Source organism: Populus nigra, chromosome 9, assembly GCF_951802175.1.
Source record: "Populus nigra chromosome 9, ddPopNigr1.1, whole genome shotgun sequence".
NCBI classification, from domain to species: Eukaryota; Viridiplantae; Streptophyta; class Magnoliopsida; order Malpighiales; family Salicaceae; genus Populus; species Populus nigra.
In genome coordinates, this window is record NC_084860.1 from 2311735 (window position 1) to 2323978 (window position 12244).

The 12244-nt window shown below is 35.8% G+C and overlaps 1 pseudogene; it reads left to right on the top strand.

Moving 5' to 3' along the window:
- The first annotated feature begins 7941 nt into the window (after window positions 1–7941).
- LOC133703102 (cysteine-rich receptor-like protein kinase 44) lies at window positions 7942–11025 on the top strand (annotated as a pseudogene).
- The last annotated feature ends 1219 nt before the right edge of the window (window positions 11026–12244 follow it).

Consider the following 12244-nt stretch of genomic DNA (forward strand, 5'->3'; position numbering starts at 1 on the left):
CAGCAGCAGCGTCTCCTTCCCCATCACAGCATCACCATCTCCCTCCTCCCAGCATTGATTTCTCCACAGCAGATCTGCCATCTGAAGAAGAAGGAAAGAACAACAAACCAAGACACAGACTCGAACGAATGGACTGCTTGTTGTGATTTTATTGCTTTTGCAGGTGACGTTGCTCCTCATCACCGGTAGAGAAGGTTATATGAGGAGGAAATCATTCTAGATCCCTTTGTTTTATGGATTTTCTTGTAGTGGCTCGCCGCCAATGGTGGCCGCACATGGAGAAGATGCGCCACCATTATTCCTGCATTCCCAAAACTCTTCCTCTGTAATTCTTGGATTTTTAGGGGTCTGTTTTGTAATTTTCACATGTTGGAATATGTATTTAAATTATTGTTATCAAGGTTATTAAAATTGCGTGTTAACTTGTAAATTCTTATGAATTTACGAGTCAACATGTATCGAACGTGTTAAATCAGACTAAAAACTCGAAACCAGTAAAATTAGACTTAACTCGTGCCAAATAGGTAAAATCGGTAAACTCGGTAAACTCAGTTTGATTTTACAAGTTTACTCAAGTTGTAATGAACCACGTCAGGTCCAAATTTAGCCTTAAAATGCTTGTTGACTAGTTTTTGCGAGATTGAATATATCTTTCAAACTGTATATTGGATAAAGTTGAAATTTTACAGGGAAATATTAGATACATGAAAATATATTGTGGTAAATTTTCAGGTCAAATGGAGTTGAAGAACATAATATTTCAAAGGATCATAGTTGTCGCATGTCAGATTCTACGTGGCATCGGCTTGGCGATTTTTCTCTGTTATTGTTTGATTGATTTTGTTGGGAGTCGTCACCTAGTATTTAATTGAGGGTTACTAGGAAACCCAAGTGTACTGGTCTTGTCAGAGATTCGCGGGTAAGGGACTGGTTGTGGTTAGGGAAGATATTAGCACCCCTAACGCACTCTACCTAAGGTAAGCTGCTTCGTGGCTGTGATGTGTTAAAGAAGTTTTAAAAATTTTGTGTTTTCATCGGATATTAGAAATACAACTTTCCGTGCAAGTTTGTAATTCCAGTCCATGAGCCAATCAAAATATTAAATCCTTTTATTTATTTATTTATTTTTTTGCAATTTCATCATATATAAAAAAAACATATTCATAAAAAAAAAACAAACACACACATACTATATTTTTTCTGCTTTTCTTTTTCTTTTTCTTTTTTTCTTTTTTTACATCCACAATACAAAATACAAATTCAAAATAAAAATTACATTACAATTACAATAATAGCCCCAAAACAATATGAAATTACAATGAACCCCTTCTGCAGGCCAGAACAGTGGCGGCGTGTTGCTCCACAGGCCACCGTCATTGGCGGCGCGTGGGTTCACGCGCCGCCGCCGATGAAGACCGAAAACCAGTGGATCGGGAATGCCTTCTTCTTCCCTGTCTTCCTTCGCCGGCGGTGAGGGTAGTAACGCCACCTGCAAAGCCAAGAAAACGCGACAAGCAATAATTGTTTTTTATTTTGTTTTCTCCTTCTCAGATCTGCTCCCGGCCTTCTTTCTCCCCCTTAGTTTTTTGTTCTTTCCTTCTTCAGATGGCGGACTTGGTGGCTGAGGAAGGAGTGCTGGAGGTTGGAGGCCGGAGCTGCGGGTGCAGCCTTGTGTGGGGGAGGAGCTGGAGACGGTGCTGCTGTGGCTGATGGAGTGGACGACGCTTGTTGTAACCCATTTTTGGGTCCCCACACAAAAATAAAAATAAATATATAAATATATAGCTGGAAGAAATTAGAAAAAATAATAGGAGGTTGGAGCGCTCAGAAAAGGATCAGAAAAATTGATTAAGGAGGTTCAAAAATACAAGGATTGAAGTTTTTACAGTATATACTTGAATGATGAGAGCCTTGTGGGAAAAGAAAATTTAATTTGAAGAGAAAAATCCAAAATTGGATGTTTATGGACTTAATTGGATTTTATTGAAGGTTTAATTGAATTTATAGATGGGTTTGATTGCAAGAAAATTGATTTTTAAGTCAATATGAGCTTTAATTGGAAGAAATTAAAGTTCTGGGGTCAAATTATAATTTTTAAGAGTTGATTTGGTCAAATCAGGGGCTTAATTGCATAAATATTGAAGTTTAATGGCCAATTAGGGACTTAATTGAGGAAATCTGAAGCCAAAGACCAAACTGGAAAAGGCGCGGAAATATGGGGTGCAAATTGAAGTTTGTCAGTTGTGAAATTAAACAAAATTGAAAGTTTGAGGCCAATCAGGGGTGCAATTAGAGATAAACCACAAATTCATCATCTTCTTCAGAGAGGCTGCCCAAGGGGCCTCCTTCCCAAGGCGTTTGACGCCTCGTTTCTTCCCCAAATTAAATGAAACCTGCACTAAAACGATACCCTGACACCTGACTACACCCTAGTGTAAATATTTTTTTCTGATCGAGGCTATATCGGCGGCGACACCGCCCCAAAGTGGCCAACCTGACCAGCCATTTTCCTGCACAAAGATGGCAGTTCATCATTGCTTCTTTGAAGCAGTGGTTGGAGTGTTTTCGGGTCGAACCAAGGGCTGAAATTTGTCAATAGAAGAGAAGAGGTGTTCCTCTTCCACCACCTATAAATAGATGTGATTTTCATGCTTCAACGAGGGAGAAATTTGGGTCCAAAGACAACCAAAAAACCAGCCTCCCTAATCCGGTTCCTGCTGCCAGCAGAACCTGCCTCTCTTTCCCTCCACCGCGGCGTTCAGCCGCCAACATCGTCGCCACCGGCTTTAAAACCTCCATCTCCATCACAAGCAACCGCCCGAACACCTCATATAGTGAGAGCGTCGCCGAGCCTCTCTCCTCTGCAACTTTTCTTCTTCCTTCACCAGCAACCGACATCGGCCACCATTTCTTCCACCGAAGCCCGCTGAGCCACCGGCAGAGCCTCCTCGTCGCAGCCTAGCTTCCATCGCAGGTCAGCCTCCTTCCCCTTCCCTTTCTTCTTCTTCTTCTTCTTCCTCGGTGGTCTCCACTGTTCACGTTGCATGAACAGTGGGGAGTGAATTAATTCACTCTCCACTGTTCACGTAAACAGTGGAGAGTAATCCACTGTTCATTTTTTTAAAAAAATAAAAAAAAATTAAAATTCCAAAATTATTTTCTAAAAAATTGGTGTTTTTCTCGTGTATTTTTTTATCTATTTTGTGTAATATTGGTTTGTATTTTTATACCGTAAAGATACAAATCCAGTATTAAAATACATGGTTTTCGTCAAAACATTGCAAAACAATTATAAAACCAAAAAAATATATTTTATTTTCATGCATACGACCAAGTCTCTCAAAGATTAAAAAAAAAATCATCACATCGTATTTTTCTATAACAAAAAAAGTCATATTGTCTTTTTTATGCATAAAACAAAAACATTTAAAAAAGGTTTTAGCATGCACTTTGGCTTTAATAACAAGTTTGTTAGAGCCATGAGAACTTGGCCAATATTTCAAAAATTCTAAAAAAATATTTTTGTCTTCTTTTAGTATATGGGATTACGAATTTATACGTAAAACGTATTCCTGATATTAAAAATATAGTTTTCATATAGACGTTAGAACGACTAGGGTTTTATCCGATAAGATAAGGACCTCCTTACTGAGGAGGAATTTTCTTGAACCATAAATAGACCAACAATTGAAATAGGACAACACCTTAGTTTTTTTTATCAGACAATCAAACAATACAGCTTACCTTAGGTAAGGCGTATTTGGGGTGCTAATACCTTCCCTTTACGCAACCAGCCCCCGTACCCGATCTCTGAGACCACTTAGGGTTCCTAGTGACCAAAATACTAGGTGGCGACTCCCATTCCATTTTCTACCAATAAACGACAAGAATTTCTTGTCTCCCCATATTTGCCAAATAGGTTTACATTTTAGATTTGAAGTGGAATATTCGCCGCGACGCCGCACCCGTGCGACAACGCTGATGGGATGAGGAGACGCTGTTGTTGAGGCAGTGAGCTGGGTCTGCTACCGACCGAAGGAGATGACAAAGAGAATGGGTATGTCTTGGCTAGCGGCTGGGAGAAGAAAAGTGGTTGTTGGCCAAAGGGGGGAGCGGCGGTTCTAGCTAGAGAAAAGGGAGCGGCCGAGAGGGAGAGAGGAGGGTTTGTGCTCTCTGATTCTTGGCCCTAAAGAGAGGGGAAGCTGCTGTTGGGGAGAGGGAGGCAGGGTGTGTGGAGCAGCTGAGAGAGGGACAGGCAAGGGAAGAAAAGGTTGAGTGACCTCTTGTGGCCGGGTCTGTGTGGCCGGCTAAAGAGGGAAGAAGAAACCAAAGGAAAAACCTGGGGAAAGGAGGGCAGCGGCTTGTGTTCTTTGTTAAACAGGGAAGAGAGACCAGAGGGTTTCTTGTGGCTTAGGGTTTCTCTCTTTTTTTTGTCAAAATTGCTCCCCCCTTGTTTTGAGTTCAAGGCTGCTATTTATAGGCAAAATGTTTTTCAGACCTCAAAATTGGTCCCTCAATTTTTGTAAATTTGGCCCTTAATTTCAATCAATTAACTTGGTAAAAATTAAATTTGGTCTCTTAAAATTTCAATCTTTTCAATTAAGTCCAAATTAGGCTCCCAAACTTAATTTTTCACCAATTAAGCCCCCAAATTAATTTGACCCATTTAAAGTATAATTAAGTCCTTGCACTTAATTAAATCCTTCGATTGGACCTAAATTAATTCTTAAACATAATTAAAATTTAATTTGGCCCATGATTCAATCAAATTGGCCTATTAAAAATTGAATCATGTCATTGGACTTAAATTTTATGCAAATTTGTCCAATAATCATTTTATTTGACCTTTGAATTTGCATTTTTTTTCTATTTTTGGGCCTAATGGGGTACAATTAGGCCTTGAATTTCCTCCAAAAATTGCAGCTTGATTTCCAAGTCTGCTTTCTCCATGTTGCCAGCCTTTATTTTATTTTTTGATTTTTATTTTGAAAAAAGAAATTGATTTTTGGGGAATAACCCGGAATTGGGTTATGACAACAGTTAGTAAACTAATATTGTCAAATATATCAAATAAGACCTTCATGTACTGTTTGGAACATATTTAGAGCTACCGGTGCAATTTTGCTTCAATTAAAGTTGGGATAGAAACTAGACATCTGAAACTTTTTAACCATATATCATAGGCCTAATAATTTATCAAAACAAGAGAGAACGACATGTTTGAAATCAGGACTCAAATCTGCCAAGAATATACAAAAATTAGATATTCAGGCTACATTAAGGAATTTTAATATAAAGACTTTTTTTATTATTTTACTTATTTATTTTTAAATAATTATTTTTAATTTAAAATTTCTTTCAGCGCATTAGACATTTTTTAGGGGTTTATTTTATTATTGAATTTATGTTTGTTAATTAATAATTTAAACTCATTAGCTTGCAACCCAAAAGGGGTCTATTAAGACTTATTGTGATGGGAACAACCAGGTTGTCACTAGGTTTATGTACACTTCCTACCTTCTAGTGATTCCCCTGTATTGAGAAATTTTGTTTTGAGATTTTTTATTTCTCCATATCATTAATTTATTGATTCATACTATTTATCTCTCTCATTTTATTTAGATCACTCATTGATTATAATATTGTCGACTCATTTTATCAGATTTTAATGCAATTTAATTTCTTATTTAGAATTATCAATATATAATTACTTATAAAAAGCTCTTGCTAAAATAAAAGAGGATTTCAAACAAATATGATATAGAGACTATTTCAAACAAACTAGAAATCATAAATCATATCATACTCTAAGTTGTGCTAATTTTAATCTTCATATTCTAGCGCTAGAGCATTAATTCTTATACTCACTACACATAAACACTTTCAAGTATTCTAAGTGATATTAAGTGAGTTATAGAGATACAAGCTCCAATTATTTTTTTTTTGTTTTTTTTTACAGTAAACAAAATCATCCTTGTAATCCTTTGAGAGTTATGATAAAACTCTTGGCATTGGTGAGGTCTCGTCACTAATGGAAAATCTTTAAGAGTGCATATCTTCAAGTGACAAAAAAATCTTGGAGAGGAAATATCTTCAATTGGTGTAAAGATTTTGGTGTGTATTCATCAAATGATTGTTGTACTCTTTGAACTTGGATTAGTAAAAGAATACAATACTCAAGTACAGTTTGGTACTTGAGAAGTTGATGTAGGCTTGTCCAACCATGTTAAAAATAAGTTTGCAATTTCTATCCTTATATTCTTTATTTTAAACACTTTAATTATTTATTGGTTAATTATTTTTATTTGAATTAATTGTAATAGTTGTTATTATTAGTGCTGCACATAATCCCCCTAGATGTATTGTTGCTTTATTTCCAGAACAACACAAAATTGCTTGGCACCTTCGCCTAAGCCCTTTCCTTTTTATTTAGTCCTAATTATCTAACAACTCTTCAATTTAGACTCTAATACAACCCAACCCAAGCCTCGTGCAGGGTTAGCAAAGGAGAGAATAAGGATAGGGGGAAAATGTTTAAGATGACACTTCTTGGTTATGCCTTTTACTACTCGGGTCGTGATTTTTGCTTTTAGCCCATGTTGGTTGGTCAAGGGATGATTTGCTTGGTCTCCACCTAAAAATAAAACTAGAAAATATATCATGCTGATTTTTTTTTTAATTAAGCCTACCCATGTTTTTTATATCATTTAGGATACCTTTAGACCTTATAAATGAATTTGGTCATTTTCGATCAATTTCCACACAATCAATTTGCTTCTTGATTTATGCAAATAACCAGGTAGAGACATTTTAATGTTTACATGCTAGGACAAGATTAATAACAATGGAAAAGAGTTTTCCATGTCCTTCTCCTTTTCTTTTCGTTTTTACGTTTGAGAAAACATTATGATATTGTATCTAATGTTCACTAATAAAAAAAAACTTGCAAGAAGATTAGCGACACCTCAAGTCGATACCCACAACAAAGCGCTAGAAATGGAACACAGTTAAAACTAATTTTATAATGTTAACTACGACAATGCATGGGTATTTATGCTAGTGATTCCGCTATTCGCTAACGTGTTGTTTATAGTGATTAATTAATGACATTGTATTCCAGCATCAAAGTTTTGAAATTCTAACACAGCAACGCTAGTGTGGGACATCTGGTAGGTCCAATTTTGAATTCGACAAATAATATCTCGATTTTTCTCCATGAATATTCAGCAACGCTAGTGTGGGACATCCGGCAAGTCTTCAAACCAAACAAGTAGTATGGGACGGAAAAAAAAACAGCTGTATGTGACTGAGTCTATTGACTTTTTTTTTTCGTCACAGCCAACGTGTCTATGTCTTCCACGGAGTCTTTGAAGAATTTTAAACAGTCTAAAGGCAATTAAGCAGTCAGAAATTTGGACCACAAGTAAAGTCGCCATTTCACACTGTGCTACCGATCATTTCCCACCCACTACCTTTGCCATAAAACTAAAATGCAGCCTAACTACAATAAATAAATAAATAAATAAATAATAGAAAGAGTAATCGAGTCACTGCAATAGAAAATGAATAAATAAAAAAAGCACAAAGAAAATTAACATGGTTTGGCAATGGGGCTTACTTTATAAATACAAAAGTCATAAAAAATGCATTGATATATAAATAGATTTTTTTAAAAAATTCATATTTATAATGGATGATACATGAAAACAGAGAAAGAAATCAATTAGATTTATTTTGTAATAAATCAATTAATCACTTGAATTTCTCTAAGAAAATCCCACGATTTAACCTCAAAACTTCTTGATCGATTCTTACGCGGAAAGTCAAGATAGGACTTTCCAATAGATGGCACCATCGAAATTGCTACCTCTTTTTTTTTTTCCTAAATTCGTTAACGAATTGGCCATGCCAATGTGGCCAATAGCCTCTTGGTATACAAAATAACGTCTATGCAAGGGATTTCTTTCACGAAGAAAGAAATTGTGAACAGAAGTTAATATTTCCTCTGATGAAATGGGTTCTAAAACTATCGTCTCTCTTCTTTTTCATGTTATTATCATAAGCATCACTCTTACCGGTGCTGAAGTCTGTTATGACACAGGAAACTTTACAGCTAATAGCACCTATGCAAAAAACCGAGACCTTGTTCTCCGTTCACTAGCTTCCAATGTCACAAACAATGGGGGTTTCTACAATACTACAATAGGTTTAGGCAATGACACAGTTTATGGTCTTGTGCTCTGTATGGCTTCCCCATCAGCTGAAAATTGTTCCAGCTGCGTCAATTATGCTATTCAAACTCTCATGGCGGGATGTCCAAACCAAAAAGAAGCAATTTCATGGGGAGGGAATCCACTTCCATGTATTGTACGCTATGCGAATCGTTATTTTTTTGGATCACTGAGCCATCTCCTACTAGCGCTTATTATAATAGGCGTATCCTTGACGCAACTTTTAGACAGTTTGAACAATTTTGGAGTGGTTTGGGAGAAACGGTAAAAAACGCTTCCACGGGCTCATCCAGGCTTATGCCAGAAGCTGAGACAGTAGACCTAACATCCACTCAAAAAATGTATGTATTTATGCAGTGCACTCCTGATGTATCACCGAGTAATTGCAGTGTTTGCCTACAACAATCCGTCGATTACTATAAAAGTTGTTGCTACGGGAATCAAGGAGGTCTTGTCCAGAAACCAAACTGTGTTTTTCGGTGGGAGATTTATACCTACTACGACTTATTTCCTCAAGTAACATCTCCACCACCATCTCCATCACCATCAACATCACCATCTCCGTCTCCATCTCCATCATCTCCTCCATTTGTTATTAGTTCTCCTCCACCAACCAATACCACAATCAGGAAAGGTAGGCTAACTTCTTTTTCTATACTGAAATTATTTCACTTATTTCACGGTTTCCAGTTTCAGCTTCTGTAATTTCTATCTTAAACATGGCTGGGATTGGCAGGGAAGGAGAATACTGCTTCTCGGACAGTTATTGTTACCATCGTCCCTACATCTATCTTCTTGGCACTTGTTATCCTCATTCTCACCATTTTCCATTTTAGGAAGCCAAGGCAAGAGGTCAAAAGTAAGTTACTGTTTATTGGTTCTTACATATTAAACAGCTTGGGTTCATTAATACGAATCAAATTCACTAGATAATTTGTTTTTCTTCCAAACAATCTACAAATTAACTTTGGAAACAAAACATTAATTAACAACTTGCATTTTGTGAAGATTTCGATGAAATTAGTAGCACAAAATTGGGGGAATTCAAATTTGCCACCATCAAACGTGCAACAAACGACTTCTCTGATGATAATAAGCTTGGACAAGGTGGTTTTGGTGCTGTTTACAAGGTACTTTATTGTACAAAAGAAACGGTATCGATTTTTTTATATATAAAAAAATAACTTTGTAGGTTAATTCATATTTCAAATTGATGCACTTAATTTTCTCTGTTTCTTTTTCTCAATGGATACATGCTATAGGGTATACTTGCAGATGGACAAGCTATAGCTGTAAAGAGATTATCAAGTAATTCTGGGCAAGGAGAAGTAGAATTTAGGAATGAGGTAGGGCTACTAGCCAAACTTGCTCACCGGAATCTTGTTAGGTTACTGGGGTTCTGCTTGGAAGGAACAGAAAAGCTTCTAATCTACGAGTTTGTGCCTAATTCAAGTCTTGATCAATTTATACATGGTAATCCTGAATTCCGTATTATCTTATACATTTGTTTTCCTCATCATTTTTTTTTTTATCAAGATCAATTCATGTTTGTAAGAGAATTATAACTAGTGTCAAATTCTATAGACAAGTTTTCCGAAGTTTCTGAAGCTCTCATTTTATGAACGCTTAGATCCAAACAAACGATTAGTCCTGGATTGGGAGAAGCGCTACAAAATCATAGAAGGCATAGCTAGAGGGATTCTGTACCTGCATCAAGATTCTCAGCTCCGGATTATTCATCGTGATCTCAAGCCTGGCAACATTCTGTTAGATGGAAACATGAATGCTAAAATTTCAGATTTTGGAATGGCAAAGTTAATGAAAACTGATCAAACTCATGATGCTACATCGAGGATCGCTGGAACCTTGTAAGTCTACTTTATAGCAATAATGAAAGAGGTGTGAATACTGAATGCTTATGATTCGCACCATTGCAACTAAGATATGTTAATGTACCATTTCAGTGGCTATATTGCTCCAGAGTATGCATGGAAAGGACAGTTCTCGGTCCAGTCAGATGTGTTTAGTTTTGGAGTGCTAGTCTTGGAGATTGTGAGCGGTCAAAAACCTAGTTTCCGCAATGGAGATGACATGGAGCACCTTACGAGCCATGTAAGTACAACTATCTACAAATCAAACACATCATTGAAAGATTTACACGGATATTTACCCTTCAATATTGTGAATTCACTTCGGATAAATTTTGTAGGCATGGAGACGTTGGAGGGAAGGGACTACTTTAGATCTTATAGATCCCATTTTGAGGAACGACTCAACAGCTGCAATGATGAGATGCATCCACATTGGGTTACTCTGCGTTCAAGAAAATGTAGCTGACAGGCCGACAATGGCTTCAGTTCTTCAGATGCTAAGCAACTCCTCTCTTACTTTACAAACACCTTTTGAACCAGCTTCTTCATTGAGCTATACTTCAACGATGGAGCAATCCCAGCTTAAGATTATCCCACTATCGAAGAATGAGATTTCAATTACTGAGTTAGATCCTCGATAATTTCCTCATCATATAGCGAAAGAATGGGGTTTGTTATTGTTAAGGAAATAATCAATTTAATAGTCTTGATTATTTTCTACTTAATAAAAGGAAGAAATGAAGGGATTGAACAATTCAAGACAATCACAAAATTATTTCAATCATCTTGAAGAAGATGATGAAACATATATGTATTGAATAAAATATATAAAACTATAACATTCTTTTGTATTCTTAATAACTACATTTTTTTAGAGCAAGTTCATCATATCTTAATTTAAATATTAGCTTTTGCTTTTTCAATAGGTGACTTTTATATCATCTGTCCAACCATTTTAAAAGACTATTTTTCAATATTTTTGTTGTCTACCATATATTTTATTTACTATTTTTTTCAAAGATTCATCAAATCTTGAATTATTGATTATGAAAACCATTTTAAAAGACTTTTATTGAATTATTGAATTATTTACTATTTACTATTTAAGTCCCTATTATTCAAGTAGTTCAAATACTGTCTCAGTTATTGTTATGAAAACCATAATTGTGCCTTTTGTGGCATTACTTTTCTATGTGCAGTATTTACTCCTTGTACGTTTATTGTTATATCCGAGAATAAAACATGAAATCTTGACTTTGAATTTGATTTACGGTTGTTCCCGTGATGTTTTTATACCATGTAAACCATGTATCTATTGTTGTATATACAGAGAGATTGAGTGAGAGACGAGAAAAAAATGAAAAACTTGTTAATCTCCTTCTTTTCTGTTATTCAATACACACTGTTGCTTTACTTAGTTAGTTATATATATATATATATACATGCAGCTGTAACATCTTAACTACATGTAACCAACTTTGCTAGCTAACTAACTAACTAACTAACAGCTAACTAACTAACAGACTTAGTAATCAAGTTTACCCTTATCATCATCCTGTTTACTGTACTCTAACAGCTAATACTGACTAGTGAGAACATGCAACCTCTACCATTGCAACTAAGATTTGTTAATTTACCATTTCAGTGGCTATACCGCTCCAGAGTATGCAATGCATGGGCTATTCTCAGTTAAATTTGACGTTTTTAGCTTTGGTGTATTAGTTTTAGAAATTATCACTGGACGACAAAATAGTTCATCGAATCATGGAATATTTTTGTCAGTTCAGGAATGCCTTCTAACTAGTGTAAGTAACATATTTTGTCTAGAAATATTTTTCCTTCATGCATTTGTTATAAAATATCATTGAAAGTCTGAAAAATATGTGCACATTTTAAATTAATTTCTTGCAGACATGGGACAGTACTTGGAATCAAGGAAGAGCTGTAAATTTGCTGGACCCTGTTTTGACAAGGGTTTCTTCAAGAAGTGATGAGGCTATCAGATATGTCCATATTGGATTACTATGTGTTCAAGAAAATGAGGAAGATAGACCAATTAACCATGGATTCAGTTATTATGATGCTTAGCAGCAACTCTTTCATTCTTCCAGTACCATCAAGACCTGCATATTTCGTACACTC